Below are 19,190 nucleotides of genomic sequence, written 5' to 3'. Positions count from 1 at the left end.
TTCTTTTTTTTAATAGGATGATAATGATTGTTTAGGAATATTGGAACACTTTAAGAAGGATGAAATATTTTAGATATTTAAAGGTGACTGAACAAGAAAAATATTTATAATACATATAAAATGTTTTGAATTAGAGTTAAGGGATTAGATGACTAGATTTATTGAATAGAATGTTTAAAGATTAAATATATTTTTAATTATGATTAAAAAGAATTAGAAATTCAAGAAAATAAATACTACTAAGCTAGGAGAGAGATATATTTTAGGTACTATGTTATTTTCTCTGTTCTGTTACAACTGCTTTCTTCTATTCTTTTGTACTTTTTTATTTATTTTTTTCTCTCATTCTTTTTCTCTTACCCTCTCTTTTTACTTTTATATTTAATATTTAAGAAACACAAAAATGTGAGATGGCTTATATGGAAAAAATAGAATCAAGTCTGTCAACGTAAATGTAACTAATTGCTACCAGTAAAAATACTCAGAATTTGGTGGGAGAAATAAACTAAAATAAGGACTGTAACAGGATTGATGATAAGGCAATCCAAATGAATGGAAAGAAAAGAAATGTATTAATATGATGGTTATTTTTAGGAATATTGGAAAAAATATATACTAAATTGTCAGTTATTAAAACAATAAGAATTGTATTAACCCAATGTTTGCAAAAAAAGCATGTTTTTAGGGAAAGAGGAAAGTAAAAAAATAATAATATATGAAATACAGACTATAGAAATTAATTGTTAAGGACTGTTTTTACAAATGTAACCCAGACACCACACTGTTTACCAACTATTGAATGACTTATGTTTGTGTAAAAAACTAATAAAAATTATAATAAAAAAAAAGAAAGTCCACCAAACTTATCTATTGGGGAATGTAGTAAAATGCATTTTCTTGGGGGTGCGACATTATATTTTGTGACTGGATAATTTTTAGTGGGAAATTTAAATGTGGTTTCACTTTTGACCATGCCGACACTTTGTAATTAATAAACATGTTCTTTGAGGAATTCACACGCCTCCAAATTCTGCATCATCTGTGTCTATCGTAACCATGACATTATTTGAGAGTTATACATAGCTTTCAAATTATCTTGGTAGGGATTCTATTAATTTACCAAACTGGCACCCATGGGCTCCCAACATGGACAGCTTCCATATCCATGTCTTCTTTCACTATATTTTCCAGCTTCTCAGTCTAGCCAGCAATTCTTCCTAGCTTTTTAGGATCAAGGAAGCTTGCCTTAATGCTGCTATTTAATTGGGCTCACTGTAATAACCCTTTCAAAGCATGGACACAGCAACTAATCATAAGAAATAAATTGCATTGGATGCTGAAAGTGATTTGGGTTTTTTAAAAGTTGCCATGGGTGTAGTCACTACTAATTATGCGGCCGTAACAATCTTGCGGTTGTAAGATTGATGAATGCTATGCAAAGAAGACTTGCTTTTATATGCCCAAATCTTTCACCATTTTTTTTGCATCATTTTGTAGATATCGTAGCATTGTTATTTTCACAACAACAAAAATCCTCAATCACAAAGAAAGTGTATCTATGGTGATTCTCAGTCATCCAGGTCATGGTTATCCCATGGTTGAAAAAAGGTGCTTTTTTCAAAAGACAACTGGACTTTCTTTGTTTTTCCTTGAAGACTTTTTGTTTCTCATCCAACAAGCTTCTTCAGTTCTGACTGAGTCAGAACTGTTGACTGAATCAGAACTTCTGGATTTCTATCTACATGCCTGTTGACCTTCTGAAGAATTTTTAAGATTAGTGAGGTAGGACTTCCAGATACTGCCTTATTTTTCTTTATATCCTTGTAGTTTTAGTAATGACTTAAGCGAGTTAATCCAGAAAAAAACTTGCTTGTAATTTCTTTCATCAGTATTGTGTACTCCTTTACATTCCTCCAGAGTGTAATATATTAGAATACTGAAGTTCTTATAGAAGAGAATATAGCTAGCTCAAGAATGAACTGTAGAATCCACCAGGAATGAATTCATCCACTAGGACTCCAAGGTCTCTCTCACAGATACTGTTTTTGAGCCAGGTCTCACCTAATCTGTACTTATACCTTTGATTTTTCCTGCCTAAATGTAAAACTTTGCTTTTCTCCACATTAAAATTCATTTTGTTGGATCGGGCCCATTGTTCAAGATCTTTTTGGATCCTGAGCTTGTCTTCTGGGGTGTTGGGTATTCCTGTCAGTTTAGTGTCATCTGCAAAAGAGTCCCCCTTCTATTCCCTCATCTAAGTCATTTATGAAGATATTAAAGAGTACTGGGTCTAAGACGGAGCCTTGTGGTACATTGTTGCTTACTTCTCTCCATGTGGATGTAATATCATTGAGGACTATTCACTGAATATGGTTTGTCAGCCAGCTACAGATCCATCTGCTGTTGATGTTGTCTATCCCAGCTTTTTCTAGTTTACTAAGCAGCAGGTTGTGGTCTACTTTGTCGAATGCCGTACTGAAATCTACTATGTCCACAGCATTTCGCTGGTCTACTAATTGAGTCACTTTATCAAAGAATGAAATAAGATTCATTTGGCATAATCTATTATTAACCCCTGCTGGCTACTAATTATAACTTTGTTTACTTCTAGTTGTTTGCAGATCTGTTTTTTGATTATCTTTTCCAGGATCTTCCCAGATATTGATGTTAGGCTGATTGCTCTGTAGTTTCCTGGGTCTGGTTTTTTTTTTCCTTTCTTGAAGATGGGAACCACATCAGCCCTTTCCCACTCCTGAGGTACTTCCCTAATGTTCCAGGAGTGGTAGTCACTCTTTCCTATTAGTTCAAGTAATCTGAAAATTCACAATAGATCCAAGCCGCCATTTAGGATTAATTCTGAAGTCATTTCTAGGGTGTAGTTAGTTCCCCTGTGCATTTGTTCAAGCCATGTAAATCTGAGTGACGCACCCATTAGAATTCTTCATTTAAATGTTCTGATTTCACTCTCTGATTCAAACTCCTGATAGTCACTTTCAACTTACATTATCACTTTTAACTTGTATTTTCACTCTCATCAATTCTGTGAAGATGTCTATTGGATCTGTGTTTAGAGCAAACTCTTGAAATCCAGAATTCAATGTTCTACTGTATGACAGTATGTTGTCTATCATACAATACTGGATTTGTCAATAATGAAATACATCAACAGCACAGGATATACAGATCCATATGCACAAAAATCCAACATGTTTTCTTTCTTTTTAAATTAACATGTCATCAGTTCCCACCAGATTCATGAAAGCTTTCAAACCATACAAAACCAATGTGTATGGTACATAAATTCCAAATATACAAGAACAGAATTTTAATAACAATATCAAATATAAATAACAATATTATAATAAATAAATAAGGAAAATCACCTGGACAAACAAAACAAATTCTCAAAAGCTCTTTGGCAAAAAAGCTTTTACTAATCTCTGGAAGGCTGTGTTATTAAGAGCTCCATTGCTAATGTAAGTACCCACATAAAGAAGTTTTTTTTTTTTTTAGTTTCTCTCTTCCCCTCTGTGTTTTCTATTCTTTTTCAGGAAGCAAAGTGCAAAGTTAAATCCTTGAAACATGAAGAAGAGGAAGTGAAAATGTAGAATGTATATTCTATTAAAGCAAGGAAGATATTGACCTTCAGTTGACTCCAATTTGCCTCTAGCAAAACTTTGGAGGTATTCTGTTTTCTCACAAAGACTTAAAAGTGTTCTTTTGCTTCTCTCTCCAATTCCAATGTGACAAAGTCTTTAAAACTGGTGCCACTTTCCAGTGAAAACCTCACAGTGATGACATGAGTGGAATTCAAAGACAGCATTGAATGCAAACGTTCCCATTATATGTGTAGTGCATTGAAAATCAAAAATAAACATCAGTGGGTTAATACTTGTTTTTTCCTGGAACTTCATAAACAATTATGTGCAACATAAACTGATCACACTTCCCATTATATGGATTAAATGGTGATAAGAGAATAAGATAGATAGAAATGACCAGGGAAAAGAAGACCCAATTTTGCGTTGTGCACCAGTTGCGACTTTTCCTGGACCAGGATTCCCTGTGCTCAGTCATTCAGTCTCTAGTCATCTCATGGCTGGGCTATGATGATGCACTCTACATGGGGTTACCCTTGAAGAGCATCCGGAAGCTACAGCTGGTGCAGAGTTTGGCAGCGCAGGCAGTTTTGGGTGGGCCCTGTGACACCACTGCTCTGCAAGCTGCACAAGTTACCAGTCTGCTTCTGGGTGCAGTCCAAGGTGTTGCTGATTACTTTTAAAGTCCTTCGTGGCATGGGTCCAGGTTACTTGAGGGACTATCTCACCCCACTGAGATTGGCCTGTACCACTTGTGCCAGCAGAGGAGGCATGCTGTGGGTCCTGTCAACCTGATTATTCCGGCTGGCAGGGTCCAAGAGGAGGGCCTTCTCTGCTGTTGCTCCTGCCCTCTGGAACATCTCCCCCCCCCAAGGTGAGATTGGTCCCAACCCTCCTATCCTTTCATAAGGGCCTTAAGATGTGGCTCTGCCAGTCAGCTTGGGACCCCAGTGGGGTCAGCACAGTGGAGATGGTTGATTAATCACAAATCCCACCCCCACTCCACCCTCCCTCTCCCCCGTGTGTCTTTGGTTTTAAGGTTTGATTTTAACATTTTTGTTTTAACCAAGGTATAAGTGTAAGCAGCCCAGAGTTAACATATGGTAAGATAGGTGACCAATAAATTTTATAAATAAATAAATAAAACTAGCTGAGATATCAACCCCATCTAACATAAAGCTGTGCAAAAAAGATTTGGATCCTGTCTATTGCATTTAGGTCACATTGAAATGAATAGAATTTGAGTCTTAATTAACTGATCTGGTTGATATTAGTGGAACCCAAATTCATCTTAAATAGCTTGGCTTCAGTCTTGTTGAAAATAAATAATCCTTACTATATGCACAGAGATGGAAAGATACAGCACTTCCTAGTCTGAAGAAATGGTTGATGAAGTTGATAGATTTTGCTGAAATGTATAAATTGACTTCTTTGATTAGAGGAAACTGGAACTCTCTTACGGACCTTTTTCATAAAACTGAATTTGTAATCTATGGGTTTGATGATTAGACAGGATAGATTATAGAAAGAAAAGTACTGTGATATAACTTCAGAGAGAGAGGTTAGAATATATTTGTACATATAACTGTTGGGAAGAATAATGGAAGTTACTTCTTTATATCTCTTTTTTCCTATTTTTCTTCACCTTTTCCTTTCTTGCATTTTTTTCTTTTGTTTGTTTTCTTTCTCTTTTTTTTCTTCCTTACTTTGTATTAGTTTGTGTTCATTTTTATCCTCTTGTTTAAAAACCTTAATAAAAAGTATATAGAAAAAAAATAAAATAATCCAATATGTTATAAAGGAGATATGCAAATATCCAAAATCCCTTTTTAACGTGACAAAAGGAGAAGCTATTTCTTTGCAAAATCAATCAAAATTATTATTTTTCTTTCCTGTTGTGCCCATAACTGGAATGCAATTCTGGAATGACACTCACATTCCATTCACTCACAGACATTCAGCCAAAGAAACTTTGTGTTTTTTCTGGCAATTCTTTTTGTCCAATACTTTTTGGCTCTTTTCTACATCCTTTTCAACATCATTCCCCCTTCTATACAATCATTTTTCAGGAAAAAATCTCTCCCCCTACCTCCCAATTATTTCTTATTTGGCTTTAAATATTTGGATGAAATAAATAATTTAACAGGCAAACACAATTACCATTCCAGCTGCCTTTTTTTTTTTTTTTTTACAAAATTTCTTGCCCATGATGGGTTATACAATGTTTCATCCTGGGTATTCTCCTTATCTCTGTTATTATCACTTACCAAAGGATTCCTGCACTACTATTAGCAGCAAGCAATTAAAAATATGATGATGAGTATAATCCCCAATGCAAAGTACTGTATAATGTTGGAGCGTAAATATAATAGTATAAGAGTAGGTTTTAGAGATTAAATGTAGAAGCATAAAGAGAAGGATTTAGAGATATGGATTTCATTTCCTATTTCCACATCTCATTTATTTCTCTATTTTTACAAAATGCTTATTTGATTCATTTTTTTGTATACTGCTGTTTCAGCATGTTGCCTTAGATTATTTTTCCATTGTCTACCTTGGTCTTCAGTTCCAGTAATGTTTCCGTTAAAGCCAAGTAAATTCTTTTTTCTTGCTTTTCTTGCTATTTTTAACTTTTGTCATGATGGAATGTGAGCTCCTAGAGTTGTAGTCTCACTTGTTTTTTTCCCTTTAATGTGAATTCCCCCCCCCCCTCTAGTTCTTTGACCCTTAGCAATCAATTTTGGAAGTATGTCTTATCTGCAGTGTTCAGCCTTGAAGTAAACAGCCCCAGGGCATTGTCATGGGAAGCTAGTTCTTGATGGCTTCACAATAGCTACAAAACACCAATGTTTCTCAATCCCCATTCCTGAAAGTTATTTCAGGTAGTCTTTGACTTACAACTACAATTGAGGTCAAGATTTCTGTTGTTAAATGAGACATTTGCTAAGTAAAAATGTGGGTTAGACAGCATCACCACCAGATGGATTTGTAGCTGCCTGACCGGCCGTACTCAGCATGTGGTCCTCAATGGAACTGCATCTACATGGAAGGATGTGTGTAGTGGGGTGCCCCAGGGCTCTGTTCTAGGCCCAGTGCTCTTCAACATCTTCATCAATGATTTGGACGAGGGGATAGATGGGGAACTCATCAAATTTGCAGATGACACCAAGCTGGCAGGAATAGCCAACACTACAGAAGACAGGCTTAAGATACAGGAGGACCTGGACAGACTTGAACACTGGGCACTATCTAACAAAATGAAATTCAATGGTGAAAAAAGTAAGGTTCTACATTTAGGCAAGAAAAACCAAATGTACAGGTACAGTATAGGGGGTACCTTGCTCAATAGTAGTAACTGTGAGAGGGATCTTGGAGTCCTTAAATATGAGCCAGCAGTGTGCTGCAGCTGCCAAAAAAGCCAACACAGTGCTGGGCTGCATTAACAGAGGGATAGAATCAAGATCACATGAAGTATTAATATACTTTACAATGCCTTGGTAAGGCCACACTTGGAATACTGCATCCAGTTTTGGTCACCACGATGTAAAAAAGATGCTGAGACTCTAGAAAGAGTACAGAGAAGAGCAACAAAGATGATTAGGGGACTGGAGGCTAAAACATATAAGGAACGGTTGCTGGAATTGGGTATGTCTAGTTTAACGAAGTGATGGAAATTAGCCCAGAGAAGAAATATTAAAAAGGGCAGAAAAATATATTTTTCCTCAAAAGGACTTTTTAAAACCAAACCTGGCCCCAAATCTATCTCTCTGCCCCAAGCAAGACTTTAGCCCTATACAAATGCAGATGTAAAACCATCAGAAAGTTGAAGCCAGAGCAATCAAGAAGACAAAAGAGAAGATCTGCATACCCCACCCAAACTCTAGGAGTCAGCCCCATCACCTGGGAATCAGGATATGATAATACAATTAAACCACAGATATCAAGGCCTAGACAAACACTGAGAAACAGCCTCAAGGTTCATGCCACAGGAACAGGAAACTATTCCAAACAAGGCTAGAGGGGGTATAAAAGCCTACTGCTCTGTGTGCTCAGCCCTTCTCTCTCCTCTGCACTTTCCTGAAGAACCATCTTTCTGCAATAAACTGTAACCTTCTTCCCAAAGCAGTCGCCATGTTTGCTTATTTATTCCCAGCTTGGTTGAACCAGGATGAAGACTTTACTTCTAACAATTTGGCGACCCAGATGGGACTCCAAGCTAACCTCTCCAATGGACTGAGACTGGTAAGCCCCATCTTGCCGGCAGCAGACCCCCTTGTGTCTGTGGATGGGTTTCCCAGGCCTTGCCATGTGGAGCTAGGGTAGTAAAGGGAGTTTTGGGAGTTTGAGCTCAAGGACTGCTTTGGAAAGAAGGTGAAGGTGAGTACCTCTAAATTTTAAGTTTAAAGCCCAGGGGAACAAAGAAAATGTGTGTATTTCTGTTTGTGTGAGTGAGAAGATCTTTTTTTTTCCCAATCACAGTTGGATTGTGCTGCTTCTGGCCTTTCCTAGCCGCAGAAAGGATCTGTTTAATTGGCAGAACCTGGAAAGCATGGGGGTTGGCCAGAGCACAGAACCTTTTGTTAGGGAAAGGGGAGAGACTGTGTGAAAATGAAATGGAATGAGTGAATGAAAGAATTGGATTTGGGCAACTAGCTAGTAAGGCCCTATAAGCAAAGCAAAGTTAGGAAATTAAGCCTCAAGAAGGGAGCGACCACCTACCTCCGAGAGCAAGTGGAGGTGCCCACGGACATTGGAGGCATCCGTAAACGGTGGGATAAAGCCGGCCGGTCGAAGAGTAGCCCGTACCTTCTGAGGGAAACTGGAAGGTCTCTGCAGGCCCCTTTTTGGTCTGAAAACGTGGAGGATCCCTCGGAGGAGCCCACAAACTCTGAGAGGGATCCAGAGAAGCTCCGTGAGTCCCCTTTTTTCGGACTCACAAAATCGTGATAGTAGGAAGAAGTCTCACAAGGAGACTTCTGACGGATCGTGCCCTTTAGTGGTAGGGAAATCCCATTATAGAAACATGGGAAGTTCTAATTCAAGGGCGGAAGTAGGTTTCCTGGTTGAGAGCTTGCTCGTGGCCTGGGACAGGAACCAGTTACCTGTCCAGGCCGGAATGGAAAAGAGGTAGGTAAAGAAACTATATGGGGGAAAAGAAAAAAAAATACAGACTTTGCTTAGGGCCTTGCTGGGAAACCAATTTGGCTAAATAAAGGTACTTAAAAGGGAAAATAAGAAATAGTGATTCTCTCTCTCTCTCTCTCTCTCTCTCTCTCTCTCCTCTATGCAATCACATGGTATGTTTAAAATGTATGCCTTCCCTAACTTGAGTTATCTGAAATTTATGGTGGGAATGACTAGGATGTGTAAAACTAAGACTTCTGTTCTCTTGTCTTTGTGTATATATGTTTGTCAAAGTCTGTGGGTGAGAGGTAAATGTGACTGTTAACTGTTTCAAATCCAAAGGAAAAAGAATTTTAAATTCTGCTAGAAATTCTGCTTAAAATAAGCCACAAAAAGGAAAAACCTCACTCTGTTTGTCTGGCCAACAAACAGAGTGAAGAAAAAAAAAATTGTGTTTGTTTGTTTGTTTTCCTCTTTCTCTCTGTGTACTCTCAAGAACAGCCTTAAGTTACCAGGAGGGATTGCTTTAAGTTTATCTGTTGGAAACGTTTCACTTGCATTTACTGTATGTGTTTTATCTATCCTTTTCCTGAAAAATGTGTGTCTATCTACAAGAGCCTTTTGAAGCTCAAGTCTGCTTGTGTGGGGAAATAATTTTCCTAAGTTACTTTTCATATCCTAAAACTTACTGGTGAAACTACTATGAAACTTTTCTGAAACAAATAAGCATTTTCTAATCTTTAAAATAATGTGGTCTATTTTAGAATAAATGTTCTCCTACCCTTGGCAAGTTGCACATCTTAAAATATTAGGCTTTTAAAATTATTTGGAGTTTTCAGCATTTTCAAACTGCCTGCAAGCTACCCCCCTTCCAATTCTTTTCCTGCCCTTTGTTCTCCATACCTTTTGTCTGCCTCTCCTGGGAGAGTCCACCTTGTTCTTGTATCTTTCAGCCCTGAAACCCTCTCCCAAGCCTTTGAAACAGAACACACAGACCCAGATGCTGCCTCCATCCATTTGAGCCATGGAATTGAGTTTTGAATCCAGCCATCCACTAAAAAGCCACCATGCAATCTGAGTGGAACATCTTCCCAAGTCCTACTATTTACCCAGATGCCTGTGAGAGCTGCAGAAGGAAGGTGGTGCCATGTGAAGCCTCAGAAGAGAAAATTAGACTATGGGGGGAGGATGGAAACTCATTGTAAACTTTTATTTCTTGCCGCATTTGTATTGTAACAAGCCAGTTGAATGTATTAGTGGAGAGATGGCACTTGGGAATATGTGGCAGAACAAGTACTGAACACCTTGGACTTCTATGTGGTGGGAGGGAAAATTTATCCAGAATGTTTGTATTGACTATTTTGTAAAAGTGCACACACACACCCCATTCAGAATCATACTTGAGTCTATCCCCTCCACCTACCTTTAGTAAAGTTCCCCAGGCTGATTTTTGCTCTATTGCACCAAAGCTTTGTGGGACCAACTTCCAACAGATTCCAAGGGGGAGGGAAACAAGCCCCCTCAGGTGATTTGCAATTCATATGCCCTGACTAAGGAAGCAACAGGAAAAATCCCAAACTTCAGCCCTGAATATCTTGCACTGGTGAGCCCAGATTGGGATTCCTAGAGCTCAGTATGTGCAATTTAAAGACAATTTAATAGCCTGGCATACTGGCTAACCTCAATTGGGCATTACAAACCTGGATGCACTGAATTAAGAGCTAAGGCAGGAAACAACCCTTGAAATTGGGCAGCCAGTGGTCATGTACTAAGGAAAACCATGGCTGTGAAGAATTTTGGGAGGTATACAAACCTGACTGAAAGCTAAAGGTGATATCCAACATTTGAAAATGATTGGCACAGAATATTGGACACTATAAATTTATTTTCCACCTAACAAAATTTTGCCCTGACTTTTAGAACTTTATGGGTGCAAGCTCCCCTTTTGGGAGCCACTAAAGGGATTTTTTTCTGCTGCCCCCATTAATGTCTTATTATTATTATTATTTTGCTTAACAGTTTAAAAGCTTGCCCACCAAGTCTCCCTGACCAGATCAATTTTAATGTTGTGCCAATAAGTGTGTCATAAATTCACACTTAAGGCACAAAGCGGGGATTGATGGAAGTTAGCCCAGAGAAGAAATATTAAAAAGGGCAGAAAAATATATTTTTCCTCAAAAGGACTTTTTAAAACCAAACCTGGCCCCAAATCTATCTCTCTGCCCCAAGCAAGACTTTAGCCCTATACAAATGCAGATGTAAAACCATCAGAAAGTTGAAGCCAGAGCAATCAAGAAGACAAAAGAGAAGATCTACATAACCCACCCAAACTCTAGGAGTCAGCCCCATCACCTGGGAAGCAGGATATGATAATAGAATTAAACCACAGATATCAAGGCCTAGACAAACACTGAGAAACAGCCTCAAGGTTCATGCCACAGGAACAGGAAACTATTCCAAACAAGGCTAGAGGGGGTATAAAAGCCTACTGCTCCATGTGCTCAGCCCTTCTCTCTCCTCTGCACTTTCCTGAAGAACCATCTTTCTGCAATAAACTGTAACCTTCTTCCCAAAGCAGTCGCCATGTTTGCTTATTTATTCCCGGCTTGGATGAACCAGGATGAAGACTTTACTTCTAACAGAAGAGAAGGACGAGGGGGGACATGATAGCAGCGTTCCAATACCTCCGGGGCTGCCAGAGAAGAGGGAGTCAAGCTATTCTCTAAGGCTCCTGAAGGCAGGATGAGAAGCAATGGATGGAAACTGATCAAGGAGAGAAGCAACTTAGAACTAAGGAGAAACTTCCTAACAGTTAGAACAATTAATCAATGGAACAACCTGCCTCCAGAAGCGGTGAATGCTCCAACACTGGAAGTTTTTAAGAAGAGATTGGACAGCCATTTGTTTGAAATGGTGTAGGGTTCCTGTTTGAGTAGGGAATTGGACTCAGTGACCTCCAAGGTCCCTTCCAACTTTATTATTATTATTATTATTATTATTATTATTATTATTATTATTATTATTATTATTATTATCGATCATCGCACAGTCAGCCAGATGTTCAGACTGGATTTGGCATTTTGTCTACCTATCGAGTCCTTACCCAGGACCTGGGATAGGCAGATGTGGATGTTTGATGGTATTACAGATATCGTCGCAGGATGGAAGCAGTTCCTAATAAGGCCGCCTTTTGCAATTGACTAATAGCGAATTTGTCAATGCCAATGGTGTTCAAGTGGTGCTCCAGTTGTTTTGGGATTGCACCCAAGGAGCCTATGACTATTGGTACTACCCTTGCTTGCTTTTGCCACAGTCTTTCTATTTCTATTTGTAGGTCTTTGTATTTTGTTATCTTCTCCAGTTCTTTCTCTTCTATTCTGCTATCTCCAGGCACTGCCACGTCCACTATCCAGACTTTTTTGTCTTTCTTATCGACAATTGTTAAGTCTGGGGTGTTATGTTGCAGGTGCTTGTCTGTTTGAATTCTGAAGTCCCAGAGCAGTTTAATTTTATCATTTTCTATGACTTTCTCTATTTTATGATCCCACCAGTTTTTGCTTACAGGCAAATGATATTTTTTGCAGATCTTCCAATGCACCATTGTTGCTACTTTGTCATGCCGCTGCTTGTAATCAGTTTGTGCAATCTTCTTGCAACAGCTTACCAAGTCGTCCACTGTTTCTTCAGCTTCTTTGCATAGGCGGCACTTACTGTCTGTTGCTGTCTTCTCAATTTTGACTTTGTATGCATTTGTCCTTAAGGCTTGGTCTTGTGCAGCCAGAATTAGTCCCTCGGTCTCTTTCTTCAATTTTCCTGCTCTTAGCCATTGCCAGGTTTTATTATTATCTGCTTTCCCAGCTATTTTTTTCATGTATTGGCCATGTAGTGCTTTGTCTTCCCATGCCTCTATTCTGTTCTTCGAATAGAGGCATGGGAAGACAAAGCACTACATGGTCAATACATGAAAAAAATAGCTGGGAAAGCAGATAATAATAAAACCTGGCAATGGTATTATTATTATTATTATTATTATTATTATTATTATTATTATTAAACAACTTTGTCCCGTTTTACAACCTTGCTTGCCACAGTTGTTAAGTGAATCACTGCAGTTATTATATTAGTAACACTGTTGTTAAATCAATCTGACTTGCCCACTGACTTTGCTTGTCAGAAGGTCGCAAAAAATTATCACATGACCCCAGGACACTGCAATGGTCATAAATATGAGTCAGATGCTGAGCATCTGAATTTTGATCACCCAATAGGATGCCACAATGGTCATAAGTATAAAAAACTTAAGTCACATTTTTCAGTGCTGCTGTAACTGTCAGTGGTCACTGAAGGAACAGTTATAAGTCAAGAATTACCTGTACTTAATGTGGCTATTTAATATATATGTAACACACACACATATCCACACACACATGCACACACATGCACACACACAAATATTTATGGTATCTGCCTGGAATGCAAAATAGAAGAGGGAATTAGTATCAGAAATGATCAGAATTTGAAAATGTGAACAAAGGAACCTTTAGTTGATTTTAGTCTTCATGAAATCTGCATTGCTGTCTGCTCAGAATCTATGTTTCTAAATAAATATTTCTATATCAGTAAGAAGTTTGAAACAATCCTCAGTTTGAAAGTGATAATCTTCTGGACAACATCATTCTTCTATTATGTTATATACTGTTTCTACTTATCCAGAAACAATGCAATTCTTAATTCTAGAAAAATACCTCTCAGGAGATTAGAAATTGTTATGTCCCGAGCCTTGAAAACGGCTCGGGCGTTTGCAGGCAGTCCCGGGCAGGTGCAAAGCTGCCCGGGACCAGACAGGCTGTCGCCAGCGCCGTGCGCATGCGCGGGCGCTGGCACGGGAAAAGTAACACTTTTACCCGGGAGTTGCCTATATAAGAGGCTGCAAAGCGTTTGGGCGTGCCAGAAGCCATCTACCTGTAAGCTGAACGCTGAATAAAGAAACCTGAGAACTCCAGCTGCTTCTCGTGTCTGTTTTCCCGCCACGGACTCAACACTGGCGACGAAGGTGGGATGCCTTGCACTACCTGGAAAGGAAGAAGTGTAAGCTTACCCAAGGAGTCCTGAGCGGCGGAAAGGAACGGCGTCGATTCGGCAGCTGCCCGCCAATCCGGTGCGCATTCGGGGGTAGGCTGGCTGATAGACCCGTCTCCTGAAGATTTGAAGATGGTGAAAATCGGAAGGCTTTCGGAATTCGACGTCTCACATCCAGAGCGGTGGGAGTCCTATGTATCCAGGATGGAGAACTACTTCAAGGCAAACCAAGTGAGGGAAGATAGCTTGAAGGCTGCCACCCTGCTTTGCGTTTGCGGCCAGGACGCCTTCGAAATCGCAGAAAACCTTGCAGCACCTGCTCCAGTAGAGTCTGTAAGCTACGCAGACCTGAAGAAGCTGCTGAAGGAGCACTTCCACCCCAAGGTGTCTGTCATCGCATGGCGCCACACCTTCGAACAGAGGGATCAACGGTCCGATGAGTCAGCCAAGGAATACATCGCCGCATTACGGAAGGCCGCCAAGCACTGCGAGTTTAAGGACCTCGAGGAACGACTGAGGGACCGATTCGTGTGCGGTTTAAGGCATCGAGAGCTACAACAGAGACTTTTCGCTAAGGAAGAATTATCCTTCCAAGATGCCTTAAGGGAAGTCACCGCAGAAGAAGCAGCAGGCGGCGCTGTCAAGAACATGCGGCCGATCAGAAACAGTCCAGAGGGTGCATCCGTGCACCAGGAAGACGTCCAACGAAACTCCGAGGAGGATCCGGACGAGGAAGTCGACCGTCTACACCCCGCGAAGGAAGAAAATCAGAAGGGAAGCTCTTCAGCTCCGCTCAAGTGCATCGGCTGTGGAGGTCGCCACAGGAGAACCGACTGCAAGTTCCGCTCCGCTACCTGCAGGGCATGTGGCAAACAAGGACACATTGCAGCTGTGTGTCTGGGCCGACGAAAGGTACAACCTCAGGAAGAACTGCGCCTGAAAGGTACCAGATTCCCCAGCCAGAATAGGGTAGGTTTTTGCGCTTCGCGAAGAAGCATCTGTAGGACAGGCACACACAAGCCCATTAAGAAAAAGCTGTCACTCAAAGTGAAGCTACAAGGGGTTCCATTATCTATGGAACTAGATACAGGGTCTGCCCTTTCCATCATTTCCTTGCATACATTTAGGAAGATCTGTTCCAGTAGTGGGACTAAGGCCAAGTTAAGGCCTTCTGATATTGTATTGACAGATTTTCAAAACTCAAGAGTGTGTATTAAGGGGGAGGCCACCCTTAATGTGCAATACAAGAGTTTTGAAGGTCCACTAGACTTATTAGTAGTAGGGGGTGAACGAACGAGTCTCATAGGACTCGATTGGTTTGAGGCCCTGGGGATACACGTCACAGGACTCAACAGTTTACAAACACTCGACCTACAGAAAGTCTGCAAAGAATTTGCAGATGTTTTCAGCCCCCAGCTGGGCACATTCAAAGGACCACCTGTGTCCTTAAAGCTAGACCCCACTGTCACTCCCATTAGAATTAAAGCAAGAAGGGTCCCTTTTGCTTTAAAGAGTAAGATTGACACTGAGTTAGACAAACTAATCCAACAGGGAGTTCTAGAACCTGTTGATTCCAGCCCTTGGGAGACCCCCATTGTCACGCCTCTAAAGGCAAATGGGGACATTCGCATTTGTGCTGATTACAAATGCACAATTAATAAGGCATTGCAGCAACATGCCTACCCTGTTCCTGTGGTCAGCCACATCCTGGCCTCCCTCAAGGGGGGGCGTGTTTTTGCAAAGCTTGACCTGGCTCAAGCATATCAACAGCTGCCTGTTGATGATGATGCTGCCATAGCTCAGACTATTGTGACCCACAGGGGAGACTTTAAGGTAAAAAGGCTACAGTTTGGAGTGAATGTCGCTCCTGGGATTTTCCAAAGCGTGATGGAAAACACACTACGAGGTATACCAGGGGTTTGCCCCTACTTTGATGATGTCTTGATTGCAGGAGACTCCACACACATTCTAGCTGAGAGGCTTAGGGCTGTCCTGTTAAGATTCAGGAAATCAGGCCTCAAGCTCAGAAAAGACAAATGCAAGATTGGGGTGCCTTCTACTGAATTTCTGGGATTCAAAATTGATGCTGCTGGGATTCATCCTGCTGAATCCAAACTAACTGCTATTTTAGAAGCACCCAGGCCAAAGTCCAAGGCCGAACTTCAGGCCTTCCTAGGCCTCCTGAATTTCTACAATTCTTTTCTTCCACATAAAGCTAGTGTAGCTGAGCCCCTTCACAGGCTACTAGACAAACAAGCTGTGTGGCAGTGGTCACAAGCGCATGAGGCTTGCTTTAAAGAAGTCAAGGCCTTGCTCACTTCTAACAGTGTTCTTGCACATTTCAACGAGTCTCTTCCTGTGTGCATCGCTTGTGATGCGTCCCCCTACGGGGTTGGAGCTGTCCTGAGTCACCTCAGGTCTGATGGAACTCAGGTTCCTATTGCATACTACTCCAGAACACTGTCTTCTGCTGAACGCAACTATGCTCAGATAGACAGGGAGGCTCTGGCTGTTGTTGCTGGAATTAAAAAATTCCATGACTTTCTATATGGCAGGCATTTCACGGTCTTCACTGACCATAAGCCTCTGCTGGGACTGTTTACCACACGTAAGCAGACTCCCCAAATCATTTCCCCTAGAATGCTTAGGTGGTCTATTTTTTTGTCTGCATATGATTTTTCCTTACTCCACAAGCCTGGAAAAGAAATGGGCCATGCTGATGGCCTCAGTAGATTGCCTCTGCCAGTAGTAGAAGCTGACCCTGCGCCAGCTGTCAACATTCTATCAATCCAAGCCTTGCCCAAGCTCCCTCTTAGTGCCAGGGATGTTGCCACTGAAACAGGTACAGATCACACACTTTCACGTGTCCGTTCCTGGGTTTTGTCTGGTTGGCCTGAGCACTGCCCTAGTCCTGAGTTTCAGAGTTTCTGGTCCAAAAGAAACGAGCTGTCCCTTTCTCAGGGTTGTCTGCTTTGGGGAAACAGAGTTGTCATTCCCACCTCAATGAGGACTAGGGTCTTAGATTCCCCCCACGAGGGTCATCCTGGCATTGTTCGTATGAAGACTCTTGCACGCAGCCACTTGTAGTGGCCTGTTTTAGATAAAGATATTGAGGCTAAGGTGCATGCATGCCACCTGTGCCAACGATCTCGCCCAGAGATGCCCCAAGCTCCTGTGCATAGATGGGAGGAAACACAATCCCCATGGTCTAGGGTGCACATTGACTACGCTGGGCCCTTTCAGGGCCAGTTCTTCTTGGTCCTTGTTGACAGCCATTCAAAATGGCTTGAGGTTGTGCCTGTCTCATCCACCACCACTGCAAAGACTATTCAGGTACTGAGGGGGATTTTTGCTGCACACGGGCTGCCAGATGTCATTGTGTCCGACAACGGCCCTCAATTCACTTCCTCCGAATTCCAAGCTTTTTTGCAGGCAAACCTGATTCGTCATGCCACATCTGCACCTTTTCACCCATCCACCAACGGTATGGCTGAACGTATGGTGCGCATCACAAAGGATGCCTTGAAGAGACTCACCTACGGGGACTGGCATCACAGGTTGGCTGACTTTCTCCTTTCTTATCGCACCACACCGTCCACTTCTACAGGGAGAAGTCCAGCTGAACTTCGTTGGGGGCGTCAACTTACTACTAAGCTTGACCGGTTGCATCCTGACAGATTGCCTCCATCTACCTCACATCCTAGGGCACCGAGACAATTACTTGTGGGTGCCCCGGTCTGGACTCGCAATTACGGGCCTGGTCATACATGGGTCCCCGCTTCTGTTTCCAGGGTCACTGGTCCTCTATCCTACGAGGTAGCCTTGGACAACGGTCGTGTCCTGCGCAGGCACATTGATCAACTCCGCCCTAGGCGGCATCTTCCAACTGAGACTCCTGGGTCTTTTCCAGGGGGGGGAGGGGGACCCTTTGGAGCAAAGGGAAGGGCAAGAGCTACTGCCCATCTCCACTGAAGGAGCCACAAACGGCCCATCCCAGGGTTCCGCAATTGCTCCGAAAAGGAATTCATGGAGCTTACCCACACAACAGGCACTCACGCCTACTCCAGCCAGGGAGTTACCCCGGGGGCATACTCACTTTCCATACACATCACACAGCACTCCAGCCAGGGAGGAAACCCGGGAGCATCCCAACAAATCATTCCCCGCAAGAGAGCTGGCATACAATCCCCAAAGTTGGCCTGACCTTACCCCAAATCCTACAGGGGGTCAAACATACACAGAGATAGTCGAGGAACCAAGTCCCGACTACAACACTTCTAGCACAAATCAGGGAACACCTGAGTTTTGGGAAAGTACAGAAACCCACACAAGCCCAAACACAGAACGAGGTTCAGGGAATGGACAGCCTCCTGACAGGTCTTGGACTGACCTAGGAGGTTCTACAGAGACGCCCAGCAGCGGCTATCACTTCAAGGGGCCCGAGGGTCTACAGCTAGGCAGGTCAACCAGGTCACATAGTGACAGAAGCCCTGGCCTGACGAGCCCGGTGGGCAAGCAAGCAGGCCAGGCATCGGGGTACAGTCCTTGGAAGGCACCAAGGCACAATAAGGAGAACAGGCTCACACCTCCCTTCAGTCAGGGAACTTCTGCTAGTAACCCAGAGCTGAGAAGGTCACAGAGAGCAAAGAAATCTCCTAAGTACTTAGAGGATTACATAACATTGCTGGCAAGGCAAAAGCCAGTAAACAGTGGGAGCACTGGGGAGCAAAATGTTGTATAAAATAAATGTTGTATGTTGGTAGTAGTTTTAGCCCGGGGGAAAGGGGTGTTATGTCCCGAGCTTTGCAAACGGCTCGGGCATTTGCAGGCAGTCCCGGGCAGGTGCAAAGCTGCCCGGGACCAGACAGGCTGTCGCCAGCGCCGTGCGCATGCACGGGCGCTGGCGCGGGAAAAGTAACACTTTTACCCGGGAGTTGCCTATATAAGAGGCTGCAAAGTGTTTGGGCGTGCCAGAAGCCATCTACCTGTAAGCTGAACGCTGAATAAAGAAACCTGAGAACTCCAGCTGCTTCTCGTGTCTGTTTTCCCGCCACGGACTCAACAGAAATCACATAACATTCTTCCACCATAGAATGGGAGATGGCGTTACTTCTCTGTTGCAGCCTTTAAAATAGGACAAACCTGAACTAGAGGTCACTGATCTTTTTGTTATAATCATTTCTCACTGAAAACCAGAGAGCTGAACCTAGTTTCAAAATGAATAATGTGAGCTATCAATGTATGCTGGGCAGGGAAAGGAAAACCAAGCACTAGAATCTTAATAGGTGCTGCTATTTCAAACCTGACATTTGTAATTTTAAAACTAAAGAATACAACAGCTCTTGCTCTGTAGTTGCTTCTCCCGTATTGTTCTATCTTCATCTACAG

The sequence above is a fragment of the Crotalus tigris genome, unplaced genomic scaffold (genome assembly GCF_016545835.1).
Source record: "Crotalus tigris isolate CLP2741 ecotype Arizona unplaced genomic scaffold, ASM1654583v1 scf7180000017600.4437325, whole genome shotgun sequence".
Taxonomy (NCBI): domain Eukaryota; kingdom Metazoa; phylum Chordata; class Lepidosauria; order Squamata; family Viperidae; genus Crotalus; species Crotalus tigris.
The sequence above is the reverse complement of the archived record's forward strand: the minus strand, read 5'-3'. Positions refer to the sequence as shown.